We start from the raw sequence: 19,147 nt of genomic DNA on the forward strand, positions 1-19,147 counted from the left end.
CCAGTTAGTCTAGGAGCCAGGCCACATTTAATTAGACTATTGAGCACAAAATCTTCAGTGATATGAAAGCAAACGACAATCAGTGCTGACCCAGAAAAGCCAATTCTTAAGTTTTTCTGGGTCAGCCTAAGACCTTTGGTGCTCATTTGAAATGTCGCCATATTTCACTTTTGTTTAGACTTTTGAGCACAAGTGTGATTTTAGGTATATGGAATCCTTCTGCGGCCCTTTCTCGGAATCCTTAACTTAAGAATGCGCTTTGGTCAGCCTAATGAGCTGAAGAACACCACTAATTAACACTAATTATCATTTTAATTAGACTTTTGAGCACAACATCGAAACATGTCACAAATGAAAGATGAATGTATAACAAGACAGAATATATCACTTAAGAACGCGATTAGGTCAGCCTAAGTACCTTAAGAATCAATTAAAGGTGATCAACACCAACCAATTGTGGCCAATGCGAGTAAATCAATGTTGCTCAGCCACACCTGAAACTTATATTTGTGTATTTCAATCGTCATGGTTATTCCAGAAATAGTCATAATAAACATCAAGGTCAGCCTACTGAGCTTAAGAACGCCACAAATTACCACTAATCATCACTTTAATTAGACTTTTGAGCACAAAAACGACATGTTGCAAATGAAAGTCGAGTTAATAACAATATAGAATATGTCACTTAAGAACGCAATCAGGTCAGCCTAAGTAACTTAAGAATCAAAGTGGTTAACGCTAACCAATGGTAACTTCACTGTAACTTTAACCAAAGTTGCTCGGCGCAACCCTATTGTTGAACGCCCAGCAGAAAACGAAACTACTTCCCTTTTTTTTTTTACAACCGCGTAGTTTCCAACCTAAACCGAAACTAAACATTGGTGGCGGCACCAAAACCTTTTAGGGCTGGTACATTGCTGAGATGGCAGGTTCTGCCGCAGAGCCACCTCGAATGAACATGTGTTTTTGTCAATTCTGGTGACTTCCGAGGGTGCAGCGCACTGCAGACTATGATTCTCCAGCCATCGACTCTCCAAATAGTAATGGAATCAGACAAAGGAGGCGAGTACTTTGGTGTATTCATCGATAATGTACATGATGACATTTGAATGGAAATTTCAAAATGCTCAGTTTCAGGCTGTTAGATGATGCATATTCATCGTCTTAAATTCATCCACAATGTGACACTTTTAGCTGATTAGACATTCGATGTATCGGTCCGCTATAGTACACAAATTTGATAGAAATTAAGGCAGCGATGTCAACATTTTTCAGACGTGGAGATGATCTCATCACATGATCAGGAAACCGATCATTCGATTGAACAAGGGATGACAACCGCGCCCCTGGAAGTGAAAATTGATGTATCGGGTGAGCATTTCTACACCCTCAGTTATTCAGTTTAATGAGCTACTAATTCTCATCGGCTATCTTGTTCAAAATTTCCTGATTCTAAAATTCCCCTCCCAGTTTTCCATTGATCAATATGATCCAAGCATGTCAACCTGATTATTTTTGCTCTTCCTGAAGTATTCAATCAACAAGCGACGACAAAACTAAGTTAAAATTTAATGTATTTTATTTCCCTTTCAGATGTGCACCCTGAAAAGACTACCAAGACAACGAGTTGTGTCATACACAGCGGAGGTACGGGAGTGCTACTACCAATGAAACCTCATATTTGGCAAGTAATAAAGACCGCAGCTGTAGCCAGGCAGGCTAGAAAAATTGTTTGAATCTTCAAAGTATTTCAAGATTATTATTATTAAATCAATCCCTGAAGAAGGAGATAACACTGCTTACCACGTGCAGTGTTATAAAAATTTCACTGCGGTTTCGGCAGAGTGAGTAGATGAATCAATTCGTGCCCAATCAAAAACTCAGGTCATCGTCGAGCGCGATTGCGAGTGGATCCGGTATTTTCCCATAGGAATGTCTATTTTGCGGCAAAAAAAACTTCAAAAAGGCAAAAATAGCAAGGTTGAAATGCTTGGCGCATGTGAAACCCTGGAAGCTGGAGAGACCAGAGGGCCGCGATGGTTATTCAAGACGAGGGAATTTCGAAGAAAATAGCCAGTGTGGATTTAGTAGCAAAGAAGTGAAGTATCATCATTCTTGTAACAACACATACCTAAAAACAGCCGACAGAATCAATGTACCCCGCACACCAGAGCGCGCCAAAATTGCACTCCAGGAGACGTTGAGTTACGTAGAAACGCACGTCATTCAAGTTAACACTTCAGAATTACTGACGTCTATTTTCTGGAGGTATAGTCAGTTTTGTGAGGAGGCAAACGAATCACCCGTCACAACTAGTCAGTATCTCGGTCAGTTACTACAGACTCACTTCAGTGGCAAACTAAAGTTGCATTCTCCCAGAGGCAAGAAGCTCGGTATAATAGTCCCCAATAGCCAATTGACATATGAATCAGTAAGAGTAGCATTTGACTACAGGGATTCAGCTGAAGGTGCTATCACGCAGACAGCCCTCATGTTGAGAAAACATTTGAAGGAAGTGCAACCAGATCATGCTTAAACTGACCAAGTCTCATCATTCAGTGTCGAAAAAGGGGACGCATCGCCACCGGACTTAGTGAGAACATTTTTCAGAATTCTTTTTGGTGGTCCAAATTCGGCTAAGCATAGCGAAGAAGTGCTGCGCCCTGCCGATTCGGTGAGTCAGGATGCCCTGTTAATTACTAGCAATGGTGATATTCGACCCAGAAAGCAAATCGCTCTGGGCATGGGAGTGACGTCAATGACGGGTAGTAAAAAAAAACTTGTCACTATGCTAAACAGGTTAGGTCATTGTATCAATTACCACGTGCTGAGGAATTAGAGACGGAGATAACACTGGCTCAGCCAGAGAGGATTGAAGCATGTCCAGAGGGAACCCGACAAAATGCAACTATGGGTCTCGCGTTTGATAACTTTGAAGAAATCTGCTGCACGTTGTCAGGGGAAGATAGTCTACACGATACGATGGGAATCCTGCATCAAATTGATGATACCTCACAACCACAGGTTGATGCCGAACCATCGAGAACGCCATCGTCTTTCTCTGGAAACATAAGAAAGAAGAGAAAGTTGGATGTCCCAGAGACCGTCCTCACTCCCTACCGCAGAAAACCACAAATGGTCCATTTCCCACCTGATTGTTCTGACAATGAGGGAACCATCGACCATATCGAAATTGGGCAGAGGAAGGATATACTATGGATTATGTTCCATGCACTGGAGATCAAAAATGTGCCACTGTGGGCAGGCAGGCTTCAATGCAAAGTATTACACAGACAACCTCCCAAAACAAATAATCTACAACATACCACATTTGAAAGAGCCACCCACAGGTTTGGACGTTGTCACTGAGACACTCCGTATCGCACAAAAGTGTGCCAAGGAGTGTAACCAGACATATGCTTTCGTCACATACGATTTGGCAATTGCGAAACCAGCGATGCAGATACAGTCGATGGAGTCACCAACTTACGATGATGTGTTCATAATGGTCGGAGCATTTCATATTCAGATGTCATTCTTCAAAGCGATAAGGAAGTATGTCGCTGGAACCGGTGGTCCTGAACTTCTCACGGAATGTGAAGTCCTTGCTTCTGGCTCTCTCAATGGGTTCTTGTCTGGCACGCATTTCAACAGATGTGGACGGCTTCATCAGATCCTAGCCCTGGCTATGCAGATACTTCACTTCCGCTCGTTCCTGTCGACGTATGAATGTGATGAAGAAGTTTCACAGGCACTTCAGAGATTGATATCCGGTGACGACGACAGTGTATGGGGGGAGATGAATGATCCACAGGTCAGCGCCCTTGTGAATGCATACACAGTGTACATGGACAACACTCGCAAGGGTAAACATGGTGAAACCGCAAAGTTCTGGCTATGTTACATTGATTACATCCAGGACTATCATTTACTCGATCGGGCCATTCGCACAAACAACATCAATCTATTCGTACGTACTATCTATATCTATATCTCTATCTCTATCTCTATATATATATATATATATATATATATCTCCTCTCTTCTCTCCTCTCTTCTCTCCTCTCTCTCTCTCTCTTCTCTCTCTCTTCTCTCTCTCTCTCTCTCTCTCTCTCTCTCTCTCTCTCTCTCTCTCTCTCTCTCTCTCTCTCTCTCTCTCTCTCTCTCTTCTCTCTCTCTCTCTCTCTCTCTCTCTCTCTCTCTCTCTCTCTCTCTCTCTCTCTCTCTCTCTCTCTCTCTCTCTCTCTCTCTCTCTCTCTCTCTCTCTCTCTCTCTCTCTCTCTCTCTCTCTCTCTCTTCTCTCTCTCTCTCTCTCTCTCTCTCTCTCTCTCTCTCTCTCTCTCTCTCTCTCTCTCTCTCTCTCTCTCCTCTCTTCTCTTCTCTCCTCTCTTCTCTTCTCTCTCTCTCTTCTCTTCTCTCTCTCTTCTCTTCTCTCTCTCTCTCTCTCTTCTCTTCTCTCCTCTCTTCTCTCTCTCTCTCTCTCTCTCTCTTCTCTCCTCTCTTCTCTCTCTCTTCTCTCCTCTCTTCTCTCCTCTCTTCTCTCCTCTCTTCTCTCCTCTCTTCTCTCCTCTCTTCTCTCCTCTCTTCTCTCTCTCTTCTCTCTCTCTCTCTCTCCTCTCTTCTCTCCTCTCCTCTCTTCTCTCCTCTCTTCTCTTCTCTCCTCTCTTCTCTTCTCTCCTCTCTTCTCTTCTCTCTCTCTTCTCTTCTCTCTCTCTCTCTCTCTCTCTCTCTCTCTCTCTCTCTCCTCTCTTCTCTCCTCTCTTCTCTCCTCTCTTCTCTCCTCTCTTCTCTCCTCTCTTCTCTCCTCTCTTCTCTCCTCTCTTCTCTCCTCTCCTCTCCTCTCTTCTCTCCTCTCTCTCTCTTCTCTCCTCTCTTCTCTTCTCTCCTCTCTTCTCTTCTCTCCTCTCTTCTCTTCTCTCCTCTCTTCTCTTCTCTCCTCTCTTCTCTTCTCTCCTCTCTTCTCTTCTCTTCTCTCCTCTCTCTCTCTTCTCTCTTCTCTTCTCTCCTCTCTTCTCTCCTCTCTTCTCTTCTCTCCTCTCTTCTCTTCTCTCCTCTCTTCTCTTCTCTCCTCTCTTCTCTTCTCTCCTCTCTTCTCTTCTCTCCTCTCTTCTCTCTCTCTCTCTCTCTCTCTCTCTCTCTCTCTCTCTCTCTCTCTCTCTCTCTCTCTCTCTCTCTCTCTCTCTATCTCTATCTCTATCTCTATCTCTATCTCTATCTCTATCTCTATCTCTATCTCTATCTCTATCTCTATCTCTATCTCATAGTTGGACTGTTTTTTGTTACGAACCACGTGAACTACGCCCAGTGGATGATGAAATACATAGCAAACTTACGCAACATGGACGCAAGTCATCAAGGAATTAGATCGATATTGGAGAACGGCACTTTCACAGTAAGGAGAGGCACAAATCAGTTCTCAAGAGTACCAGTAGATCCAACCTTGGAGCAAACAGTTAATGCTGACGCTGCATCCAGGCTCACGGGCATATCAGCAGCTACCAACAACTACCCTGCCCGCCTACGATGGATGATGACCAAGGCACTGAGAGCAGCCATGGTAGCTACCCTCCATAACATAACAGGTATGGCGGCAGTTGACAGTAGCACCACTGAGTTGCGACCGGCTCAAATGAATGCCCTGGCGTATGCCAAATCGTATGATTGGCATTCGTTAAAGAGCAATCATCATGAGGCTGATACCCGTATCATTCTCCACATTGCTGCAATGTCAGCTCAAGGAATCACCGGTAATATCATAGTAAGAGCTTGTGATACAGACATCTGTGTAATCCTGCATCATTGCCAAAATACGATTGCCAAATCGTATGTGACAAAAGCATATGTCTGGTTACACTCCTTTGCACACTTTTGTGCGATACGGAGTGTCTCAGCGACAACGTCGAAACTTGTGGGTGGCTCTTTCAAATGTGGCATGTAGTGGATCATTTGTTTCGGGAGGTTGTCTGTGTAATACTTTGCATTGAAGCCTACCCACAGTGGCACGTTTTCGATCTCCAGTGCATGGCACATCATCCATAGTAACCAGTCCCATTGTGTTTGTGCAGCACCGACGGTTCAATTGCGAAAACTGACAAGAGCAAGCTCATGTTCCACATGGAAAGAAAAGTAACATCTTATGTACCATCCACAGTCGATGCATGTGTGATTGATGGTAATTTCCCATTGCACGCATTACCACCCAATCTACCAAGGACCTACGGAGGCCTTGCTCGTAGCATCCTGATACAGGCTGCAGCCCCAAGTCAAGGTCGCATTGACATCTTATTTGATACGTACGACACTGCATCAATCAAAGATGTGGAGAGGATAAACAGAGGCACCGCAGAAGGAACATACAACATTCAGGCCCTGAGCAAGCAAGACCAAAACTCAAGAATGCTTTGAAGTCCACGTCTTTGAAGCACCAACTGCCCCTGTTCCGAGCACGTGAATGGGGAAAAGCTGATTATGGACCTATAATTGGTGAGCGCGACTTTTTTGTTGGCTTCAATGAGAGATGTGTTCATATAGTCAGCCAAAATGGCCAAGTCGTGCAAGAAGACGTCGATTCGTTAAAGAGCAATCATCATGAGGCCGATTCCCGTATCATTCTCCACATTGCTGCCACGTCAGCTCAAGGAATCATGGGTAATATCATAGTAAGAGCTTCTGATACAGACATCTGTGTCATCGTCCTGTATCATTGCCAAAAGTTTGCGGCAAAAATATGGATGGATACAGAAACAGGGAAGAATCGGCGATACATCAATATATCGACCATAGCACATCAAATAGGACCAGAGATGTGTGCTGCACTTCCTGCCTTACACACCTTTACCGGATGTGACTATGAATTCAGCATTTGTAAGGATGGGGAAGAAACGTCCTGCATCAAACGAGAAGAGTGAACAATTCAAAGAAGCATTCTCGAGTTTGTCCCGTGATGGTGGAGGTAATGCATCTACTGCACAGGCGATCGAAGCGTTTACGTGTACCATGTACGGATACAAGACGGCCACATCTTTGAACCGCGTACGGTATCAAGCGTTCGAAAAGGCTTACAGTCCTTCGGTGAAGTCAACGAACCCGTTCCACAGACTGAAAGGCGTTGATGCCAGCAGCCTTTCACACTGCAGAGCAGAGTTCCTGCGCCATCTTGAGCGATCAGCATTTGTAGCGAGGATGTGATCTTGCTGACCAGGCCATAATACAGCAAGCTCCGGACAAAGGATGGGAGATTAAGGACAACAGGTACGAAATCGTCTAGTTTGAAGGTCCACAGCTCCCTGAGAAACTACAAATTGAAGATGACAGTCAGGATGAAAAGACCGCTTCCAGCAACGACGAAAATATTTCAGTTTCATCAGATGAAGAAACAAATGATTAAATATAAATTATGTTGTTGACAGGTTTTGGTACAACATCAAAATTAATTATTCCTCGGTCGTGTGGGAGTGCGTGAAAATATTGACAAAATGTGTCAATTTTCAAGTGAAAAATCGAAGTGATAATCAGTGCGGGTTACAGTGTGATTCTCAAAAAAAAACAATCAGTTTGACTCAGGCCTAGGTCACATTTGCCACGACGGCCGTGGGGTCTCCAAAATCTACGGCCACAAGCAATTATACGGCGGCCGCAGTATTTCCATGGTCACACAATGTAGCAGTCACATATGTTTTTATTTTTCAGGGAGCCGCACGGCGTATTTAGGCCTAAATCACATTTGCCACGGTGGCCGTGGGGTCTCCAAAATCTACGGCCACTAGCAATTATACGGCGGCCGCAGTATTTCCACGGTCACACAATGTAGCAGTCACATATGTTTTTATTTTTCGGGGAGCCGCACGGCGTATTTATAAATTGTGGAGACCGAAAACGTGGGGTTGCTGTATGGTCTTTGATTTGATGTTGCACGGTGACCTTAGGGTGTTCCTGCGGCGGCCATATAATTTTCAAGGCAGATGCAAGGTGCCCGCAAGACGACCACAAGGCGACCGCAGGGGGACCCTAAGGCGACCGTGCGGCCAGACGGACGGAAACGAATGGGTGAATTTTTTATTTTTTTTTAACCAGTTTTTTTTTTTTTTTTTTCGGCTTGTCGAATTGCTACGGCGAACGTAGAAATGAAAAAAGTTACAACTCCGCGTTATAATTCCACGGCGACTTTACGGCCTGTAAAATATAGCTATATAGCGTAGAGCCACCCTGAGGCCACCTCAGAAACTCTGCAGCCGCCGCACGTTTCTGTCAATTCAGAGGGCGTACGGCCGCCGTATCCTCGCCATAGAGCAAATGACTTAGGCCTTAAGTCTTAGAAATTGTGGAGACTGAAAATGTGGGGTTGCCGTACGGTCTTTGATTTGATGTCGCAAGGCGACCGCAGGGGGCCCTAAGGCGAACGTGCGGCCAGACTGACGGTAACGAATGGGTTAAAAAAAATTTTTTTACCAGTTTTTTTTTTTTTACCAGTTTTTTTTTTTTTTGGCTTGTCGAATTGCTAGGCGAACATAGAAATGAAAAAAGTTATAACTGCATTATAATTCCACGGCGACCTTACGACCTGCAAAATATCGCCAAACGGCGTAGGGCCACCCTGAGGCCACCACAGAAACTCTGCGGCCGCCGCACGTTTGTCAATTCAGAGGGCGTACGGCCGCCGTATCCTCGCCGTAGAGCAAATGTGACTTTGGCCTTTGTTGATGTTTTCAGAATGACCGTGTATTACTATCTATATACCATGACTGTGTTTTTAACCATGACGTTTGAGTTACTAACCACCAATACTTTCATGATGGTCGTGCTTTACCGATAAAAGTTTCACCATACCAAGAAATTGCGACGAATGCAATAAGTTCAAGGTGATAAATATCACCTTTAATTGATTCTTAAGGTACTTAGGCTGACCTAATTGCGTTCTTAAGAGATATATTCTGACTTGTTATACATTCATCTTTCATTTGAGACATGCTTCGATCTTGTGCTCAAGTCTAATTAAAGTGATAATTAGTGGTGTTCTTAAGCTCATTAGGCTGACCGAGATGTTTATTATGACAGTATTTCTGGAATAACCATGACGATTTTAATACACAAATATAATAGTCTGTCTGCCGAATGAGGTGACCTCAAAGTCTCTGATAAAGTTTTTTCTCTTTGGATTATTGTAGTATAGGGTCTAATTTAACATCCTAAGGTGGGTGTGAAACTCTCACCCTTGGGCATTTTGAGAAATCCAAGATGGTGGCCAAAATGGCTTCCGCTTTTAGAAATACTACTATGGTACCCCCAAATTATGCTAGAGAGACATGTAATACATCAAAATAGGGGTTTTAGAGGATACTCAATTCAGAAATTTAGCCTAGAAAACTGGGTATGTTATTTTTTGAGTTATTGGCGATTTTAGGAAGAAAATACTTGCACGGAGAGGCCCATGGTGTCCAACACAAAATGTCATACGACTTCACTAACATGACAGCAGCTACATATATTATAGTAGGCCTACATAAGCCCAGTTTCTTCTTTGTAATTTGTTGCAGAAAGAGAGATTTCCTGCTATTTACAGGCATAAAATATGTGTCAAGCAAGCACTGCATCAGTCAGGGTACTTTGACGCTGTTTTGCTGAAAATCATCTGAATTGTGGAAATCCAACTGCTTCATGATTTTCAAAACTGATTTTGTAACAGAGAACAATTTTTTCATGTCTTTCTGCATGATGGTGGTGGTGATGGTGCTTTTTAGAAGTAGATGCATGTGGATAAGAACAAAGGCTTCAAGTTGACGTGTGAGCAGAGACGTAAGTGCTTCAGAATTTTGAATATATATATATATATATATATATATATATATATATATATATATATATATATATATATATATATATATATATATATATATATATATATATATATATATATATATATATATATATATTGTTGCGGATTCGCGCCCGCCGGCGTGCGACGGCCACGTAACTCGAATCGCGGCACGTCGCGCACCGGACGGACAATCCAGTCGTGACCCTCTCGGACTAACGCCGGGAACCAGTCACGGGTGGACCTTTCGGTCTCACCGCGATCGAGCCAATCAGCCCCCGCGTGGGATAGGGTTGCTCGCCAAATTCGACCTACCTAAGTACCCACGCGGAGGGTAGACCGGGCGATCGCACCTCGCCGCAGGTCGACTTCGGACACGGGCCACTTAAGCGACCCGTTCCGTACTATCGGGATAACCGAGCGGTGTTATCGTCGACCTCGACGGTTCGATTAATTATCGGGCGTACTCAGCCCACTACCAACCCTTTACGTGAAGCAAGATGAGGATTCAATGAAAGAAATGACGAAGCGAAGCGGGAAACAGTTCAACACAAAGCACATTTATTCGCGACGAACGGAAAGCACACATATTCAATTCCACCAAAAGCACACAGAAAAGAAAAACACAATTCAATTTACACAAAAAGCAAATGCGACAATGCAGATCTACTACCGATTACGCGAGCACACGGCAACACTTATACAATTTTACTTCACAGACGGCGCCGACAACACATACCCAAAACCAAGAAAAAGAACACCCTCAAGGATGAGGCGGGCCTGAGGCCGAGACCGGGTCGGGCCTACCCGTCTGGTGATGAGACGCGGAGCGGCGATGGTGCCTCAACTCCGCGGGCCTCGCGGACAGTGTCTGGTAGGGGGTGGGAAAGGGGCCCCCTTGGTCGCACTATCTCAGCGCGGGGGGAAACAGGAGGGGGTTGCTGATGCTCGGGGTATAGAGGATTCCTACTCTGCCTCGAGTCCTGCGACGAGCGTCTCCACCTCGGCCAGGTCGCGCTGTCGGCCTCCCTGGGGTGCAGCTCCCTGCACGACGCGAGCACCCCCTCGTCTGCCCTTGCCGCCTCTCCACAGCTCCGTCCCCTCCGCTCCGACTCCAACGCACACGACGACGACCAGCTCCTTCTTGCCAACTCCACCGCCCGCGAAGTCTTAACTCTCTGTTCTCAACTCTCCTACTTACTGGACTGACGAACACGGTCGCTTATATCAGCCCCGTGGCTTCGCCCTCTCATCTTTGACCCCCTCCCTTCGACCTTTCACCTCGCTCCCCATTGGCCCGAGAAAAAGTGGGCGTGAATGCTTTTTGATCCATAAATTTGCATATATCGATCGCCCTCCAACGCCCTGGGGGCGGGGCCAAATCGCCCCTCGCTCACCGATTGGACGGCACAAAAGTGGGCGTGTGTCGTTTTTGATCCGTTTTTGAAGCACAAAATCCGTGATTTTGTACACGCTGTTCGGCGCGCGCCCTGCACGAGTCCAACACCGGTACCCACAAGCGGCGCAAGAACGGTGGCGATGCGACGGTTGCGAGGTGTGACGTGAAGGTCGTGGCGGTTGTGGTGAAGCGGCGTTGTGGTTGGTGGTTGATGTTGTGGTTGTGGTGGTAATCATGGCGGTTGGTCCAAATTAAAGATAGTAAAAGAAAAACGGCTATCCTGAAGAGTCGCAGCACGCATAAATGACATGTATTCCCACTAGACAACGGGTTTGGGCCTAACTACACATGTACTTACCGAGATACCTCACCTAAGGGACCTGAATGGTGGTTTGCGAATTTGGTAACCACAACACTATATATATATATATATATATATATATATATATATATATATATATATATATATATATATATATATATGTATATATATATATATATATATATATGCCAAATTTGTGGCAATATGTGACAGATCTGCTTTCCTGTGTGACAGATCTGCTTTCCAAAACTTAATTCATCATGTTTATTTACAGGTTCTTCTGGTGGTGGTGGTGGTGGTGGTGGTGCTTAGTAGATGTAGATAATTTGTTGTGTACCCTGAATGAACAATGTGTGGAGAATGTGTGTTCAAATTCAAGAATGGAAAAGATTGTGAACAGGAATCAAAGGCTCTGCAGAAAAACAGTGGACCTGAGAGAATCTTGTCAATTATAGATGCAAGTCAGAAATATGGAGATGACTTACTTGCACATCAAATTGCATGGAGAGCCATCAGCAAATCCAAACTTGACAATTTTCTATCACAAAAACTATCTCCAGGTATACTTCCAAGTCAAATCTGGCAAAATATGAATTACAGAATGTTCCAGAACAACCCCCAAGAAAACTACAAAAGTCTTGTGTTCAATTCAATTGTAGAGAACATTGTCTGTATTGTGGAGAGATTTGTGACCTTTAAAAGGACCCAAAGCACCCTAGGAGATGGAGACCTGCTTTCCTCTGCCACTCCACATACTCTGAGCATGATAAAAAGCCCTACAAATACTTTTTGCTTGAAAGATGCAGAGTACGTAATGATGAATGGGCCATTCAGGTCAGGCTTCGGCTGGAGGGGGCCCTTGGATCTGCATGCTGTAGATGCCAGATATCACAGGGACTGTATGTGCAAGTTCATGGCCCTCCGAAACATCCAACCAACAGGAAGAAAATCAAACTGATGTGGTTGATCCAGGACTACAGGCTGTCTTCAGCTTCCTGCTGGAGAACAAGGACAGTCTATGGAATTCAGTTGAATTATATGATGTTTGCAGCCGTTGTAGTGTGAGGTCATTGTCACGCTCAAGTGTCATTGAGAAGGTGAAGGAAAGGTTCTCTGATGATGTCATCGTTTTGTCATCCCCTGGCTATGCAAGCATTATCACATTCAGGAACTGTGCTTCTTCTGGTTGGAAGATCGTGAAGGATGAGAAAGAATATGATGACTTGGAACACAGCAAGATTCAAGTAGCAAGATGCATTGAACGTGAATGCAAGGAAATTAAGTACAAAAGAACACATTATGACCTTCACATTGACAAGGACAAGATGGACGATGTGATTTCTCCTACACTATCCTCTCTGTTGTCTCTGGTATCTCCAAAGTTGAACAAAACCTTGCCAGCTGCTATGATAGGGAATATTGTTACCAGTCCGGTTACAAATCAGGCCACTGACTAACAGATTGCCCTAGGTCTACTTACCCGGGATTCCAAGAAGGTTGTGGGCGAGATGAATGACTACAGAGTAACCTGCAGCTACGATGAGGTTGTGAGATTCAAGAAGTCAGCTGCCCATGCTTCTTATACAGACACCAGTGTCCAGGGAATCGCTGACTCAAGTGCTGGTCTCTTCCAGATCATTGCTGACAACTTTGATGCGGATATTTCTTCCCCCAATGGCAAGTTGTCTACCCATTCAGTCGCAATGATAGCCATTCAACCTTCAGAAGCTCAATCATCAGAAAAGACAGGGGAAGAACTGATCAGGCGAATAAAGAAGGAAGAGGTGTCTCAAAAGCTTCCTGAAGATGATGACCTTCTGAATGTGACCTACCAGTGTACATAAAAGCCGGCTATGATTGAAGTACGATGCCCAAATGTTTCCCAGAAGATGACACAGTATAAACAGGTATCAAACTCAAGAACTGAGGAGAATGACTTGCAGTTTCTTCGTGACACTATTTCTCTGGAAAATTGTCCTGAGTACAATGGTTTTAATACTAAGCTGTGTCGGGAGCAAGGACATTCCATGAAAACTAAAACCAATGTCGTATACTTGCCTCGAATGGACAGTTCACAATCAGACCCCAAAACAATGATGACTTCAATCATGAAAGCCAAGAGGATTACAGCAGAAGCTGGTCAAGAATATGTGGTGTACACTGCAGACCAGCAGCTCTACCGGGTAGCCCTTTATCTCACTTGGGATAATCCTGACCTCTGTGACAATGTGTTCCTCAGACAAGGTGGCATGCACTTCTTGATGAGCTACATTTGCTGCATTGGCTCTTTAATGGCTCAGACTGGCCTGGAAGAAGTCCAAAGTGAGCAGTTTGGCGGGGTGAAGAAGATGATGACAGGCAATAAATTTCCGGAAAATGTCCGTGCCTTCAGACTACTACTTGAGGCTACACCAACTACAATCTTCAGCAAGGCTACAGTTGAAACTATGGATGATCTGAAAGGAGTCCTTGAGAACCTGGTCTCAAGAAGCTGAACAACAAGGCTCTGGGTTGATTGCTTTGTGAAACCAATGCTGACTATCCTGAAGTATGTGAGAGCTGAGAGGGAGGCAGACTGGCCACTTCATGTGTTAGCAGTCAAGGAAATGTTCGTTCTGTTCTTTGCAGCAGGACACCACAACTACGCAAGGTATGAACTTTACTATGCTAGGAGCATTGAGGTGATGCCAGATACGTTAGAAGATCAGTTCATGAAGGGACAGCATACCATGCATCATAAACCAGGCATCTTCAATGGAATCTGGTCAGTCATGGCCAGAGAGACAACCTACATGCGTTATGGTCATGGTCACAGCTAAATCATTAGCCTGACCATGAGACCAGAAGCCCTGAAGACATGGGCCATGAGTATCCATGCTATCAACACCGTCATGTCGGATCTGAACACCATTGATAATGAAGTCCCTTCCCAAAGCTACCACAAGGAGGAATCCAAAGGAAAGATAAAGACAGATGCAACTGACAGAAATGCTCTGAAGGAGAAGCTCAACATGAGCATAGATCCCCTTGATCCAGAACAGCACCCTGAGCATGGCCTGGTCAACATAGTGACTGGGAAGGTGGTCAGTGATCCTAAGGTGAATGTTGACCAGGCCATTACCATCGCAACATGTGAAATGAACAGCTTTGAAGCTGGTTGGCCTGCATCATTTCATGGCCCTATTCAGAAGAAGGTCCAGACGATGGCCAAGGCAGACAAGCATCACAAACCTGAGCAGAAGGTGGCTGATACAGAAACACTATATATCAGGGCTATGGCATTACATGGCAGATCAAATGACCTTGATGTCAAGTCCTTGATGAACTATGAAGTTGCCTCATACCCACCGTCGATGTTTTCCAGTTACGGTGAAGTGTGGGAATGCACATCAAAGGCCAACTTAAAGAATGCCATCAAAGTGGAAGCCCACATTCAGACTCGCAACCTCACCACAGAAGCAAGATTCCTAGATGGATGTGCTGTGTTGTGGGTCATGTCCTGGGCAGTGTCTGGCACAGTGCAAGATTTCCTTGACAACTTCTGCAGATATCTGGATGATCTAGTGACAGCATCGGATGTTTATCTCATCTTCGACAGGTAGTTATCAATAATTATACGAGTCACACTTTAACACTAGATATGTTTATTTTTTAAATCTGTTGTTATAAGCAAAATATTACAATATATTTTAATGAATATTACTATTTTATTGCTTTAACTAACATATGTGTAAGAAAAATATTTATTGTTGCGAATTAGCGCCCGCCGGCGTGCGGACGGCCACGTCACTCGGATCGCGGCACGTCGCCCACCGGACGGACAATTCAGTCGTGACCCTCTCGGACCAACGCCGGGAGCTAGTCACAGGTGGGGATTTAACCTCACCACGATCGTGCCAATTGCCCACCCGTGCAGGATAGGGTCGCTCGCCAAATTTTATCTACCTAAGTACCTGCGCGAATGGTCGACCGGGCGATCGCAACTCGCCGCAGGTCGACTCAGGACACGGGCCGCTTGGGCGGCCCGTTCCGTGCTATCGGGATAACCGAGCGGTGTTATCGCCGACTTGGACGGTTCAGATTAATTACCGGGCGTTTTAAGCCCACTATGAACCCTTTACGTGAAGCAGGATGGAGGGTCAATAAAGAAAAGACGAAGCGAAATGGGAAAACAGTTCACACAATGTACATTTATTACGCGACACACGGAAAGCACACATATACAGCCAAACAGTCAAAATGCACATATAGCAGTTAAAACAAAAGAAACAATGACGCAGAGTTACTACTGACAACGCGCACACACGGCAACACTTATACAGACGGCACCAACACACATTTACTCAAAAGCAAAGGAAAGAAGCCACCCTCATAGACAAGGGGCAGACAGGTCTGGAGGCCAATATGTGCGCGTGACCTGCAGAAGCGGCCAGGTCCGTGAGACCGGGGGGGGGGGGGTCCTACCCGCGTCCTCGTGACGCGTTGGCGGACGAGCCACAGATGTGGCCGCGTGGCTGTGCCCCGACTCCGTGCTCCTTGGTGGGTTTCGTTGGCAAGACGTTTGGAGTGGGGTGGGAACGGGGCCCCCTTTTTGCACTATCTCAGCGTGGGGGAAAGGGCGAAATTGTTGATGCCCTGGGGGAGGAGAATGGCTGGCTGGCTTGGGTCCCGCGACGAGCGATCTCACACCGCGACTTCGTCGCCGACCTTCTCGCCTCGGACCAGAGCTCCTTTTCCTCTTCCCGCAACTCTCCTCAGCCGACTGCAGAACCCAACTCGATGCCACACCGAGGACTTCGCCACCCGACTCAACTCTCTGCCACACCGATGACTCGACTCACTCTGCCCTGCCGACACACACTGCTACTGCCACACTCTGCCACAGTTCGCCTTGCACTCGCCGTTTTATAGGCTGGCAGGAGAAAACAATATGCAAATATCCGGATCAGGATGACCTCGGGCGCAGAGCCACGCTCGCCAATTGGACGGAGGAAACGTGGGCGTGAACCTCCCCTGATCCTAGAATTTGCACATATCGATTTCACACAGACGCGCCTGAAGGTGGGGCCAAGCCGCTCCGCGCTTGCTAATTGGACGGATCAGAAGTGGCGTGTAGCGTTCCTGAGCCGAATTCTCCCTGAGAAAGGCCGCTATTTACACTCGCGGCTCGGTGCGTATCGCTGAACGAGCCCAAGACAGCCCGACGCTCAGTGTTCACAGGTGGTGCGGGAATGGCCGTAGAAGGAGAGAGGTGACGGTGGTGGAGGGTTTATCGGTGGTGGTTTGATGGTTATGGTGCCGTTTGGGAATGACGGTGATGCGATGTTTGCGGGATTGAGTTGTGAAGGTAAAGGTCGTGGCTGTTGGCGTTGTTGTTGTTGTCTGAGGGTTGGAGCGTGGTTGTAGTTGGTGACAATGGCTGGCGTGGTGGTTAAGGTGGTTGTTGTGTGATGGCGGTTGAGACGTGGTTGGTTCAAAATAAAGATAGAACAGAAAAACGGCTATCTCAAAGCGTCGCAGCCCGAATGAATCACATAAATTCCCTCTAGACAACGGATTTGGGGCGAACCACACATGTACTTAGAGATATCTCACCTACGGGTCCTTCATGGTGTCATGCGAATTTCCACAGCCGTAACAGTATATTTTGATAAATATACCCATTATTTGATTTTGGCTAAGAGGTCATTATTCCCTGATAACCGACCTCTGACTATTCTTGCAACATTGATGGAGTGTTTCTGGAATAATGGGGATAACCACAGCCCCATAGGTGTTTATTTTGAAACAATCTATTCAGTCTCGGTGGTTTAAAATATTAAATTCCCTCAGCGAATAATTAAACCACCTCTGCTTCATAGATTATTTCACAAGAAACATCTCTGGTTATCCCTATATTACACTGATTATATAGATACACCATGGAGTAATATGCACTGTATCTTTAAGATTGATTAAGAAATACTTTGTCGTAAAAAACGAAAGTTGTTTTTCTCCATGGATACACATATATACATCCTTGTGCGAGACAAAATTATAAGATCAGATGTTTGGCACATTGTACACTTATGCCATTTTCACTACAGGTACATAGCTACTAGCAGGAAGGAGTGCCTTCGAAGGAACAGGGACTTAGGAGCAATCAGGGTATATCGCCTCAGCTCGCCCAGGCGTCAGGAAGGGCATCCGGCCATAAAAAAAAAAAACATTGCCTCAAGAAAAAAAGCCAAACCCCTGCACAGCAGGGAAAAATGGCTGTAAAAACGGTCATTTTTTTTTTTTTTCGCCCACCAAGAAACCACCACAGAAAGTTGTCTTGACTGTGTCCCAGAACAAGTCTGCCCTGATTGATCTTCTGTGCGAGGACCTCATCAAGCACAAGGATGATTTCAAGCGACATCGCCTTGTCATCACTGGAAGCCGTCCTGTTCCAGTTGAGCTGTACAAAGGTCTGACAATACAGAGAAGAGATCTGGAGACCACCCAGGAAGAGGGTGACACCATCATTCTACATCAGCTGGCAGTTGTCAAACCAGTCAGCCATAGTGGTGGCAGACAACACAGACATCTTTGCCTTGCTGTGCCACTTCCGTCATCTTGGTAAGATCACTTCACAGGTGTGGATGGTATCACCAATCAGGAGTCGGTCAGTGATTGACATCAATGCATATGTAGCCAATAACGAAGAGATTATGGAAGATCTTCCAATGCATGGTTTGTCAGGATGTGACACAGTGGCACCATACTTCGGAATTGGAAAGGGAGTTGCCCTCAGAGTTCTAAGGAGCCAAAAGCATTCCCTCAGTTTACTTGGTGACATCACAGTTGAGCTGAAGGATGTAGTCAAACAATGTACACGCTTCGTCCTTGCATGCTATGGTGAGGAGGACACTGATTCAGCAAATGATGCTAGGTACAAACTGTGGATGAAGAAGGTGAGCAAGAACATCGCCAATGCTCCCAAGCTCCCATCTCTACCCCCAACCGATGAAGCCCTCTGTCAGAATGTGGCCCGGGCTCACATCCAGGTTGCAGTCTGGAGGAACTCCTTGGAGCCAAACCCACCAGCACTTGACCCAGCAGCCCATGGGTGGGTGGTACATGGAGGATGGATCTCTGAGTGCAGTCATGCTTCCTCCCAACACTGCACAGGCTCCTGATGCTCTGCTCAAGGTCATCCAATGCTCATGCAAGGGGGAAAAAAACCACGCAACACACGCAGATGCAGCTGCTGCAGTTCAGGCATGACTTGCACAGTGTTTTGCCATTACGAAGGAGATGATGAATGCTGGAATCATCACACCAGGATAAATGATGCAATGGTGGAAAATGACTCTGATGATGAATATTGAGAAGCATATGTTTATTTGTTCGAGTGTGTTCAGCATTTTGTTCGACTGTCTGATTGTTCAAATCATTGAATTGTTACCGTATTTCAAATGACTGCATATAGTAACCATATTTTATGAGCATATATTGCAACAGGTTGAAAGATTATAATCAGGACATGTTTTGAAATTGAAATTTAATTGAAATGATTGTTTTAACACAGATATTGTGATTATGTTACTTTAATAATTAGTATGGTTTGCAAAGGTATGTGATTTTAATGATT

The 19,147-nt window shown here is 45.3% G+C and overlaps 1 pseudogene; it reads left to right on the top strand.

Moving 5' to 3' along the window:
- Positions 1 to 14,366: 14,366 nt before the first annotated feature.
- Positions 14,367 to 18,700, top strand: LOC147034086 (uncharacterized; annotated as a pseudogene).
- Positions 18,701 to 19,147: the final 447 nt, after the last annotated feature.

Source organism: Eptatretus burgeri, chromosome 1, assembly GCF_056783735.1.
Source record: "Eptatretus burgeri isolate ZD-2024b chromosome 1, Ebu_testis_v1, whole genome shotgun sequence".
In the NCBI taxonomy this organism is placed as follows: Eukaryota; Metazoa; Chordata; class Myxini; order Myxiniformes; family Myxinidae; genus Eptatretus; species Eptatretus burgeri.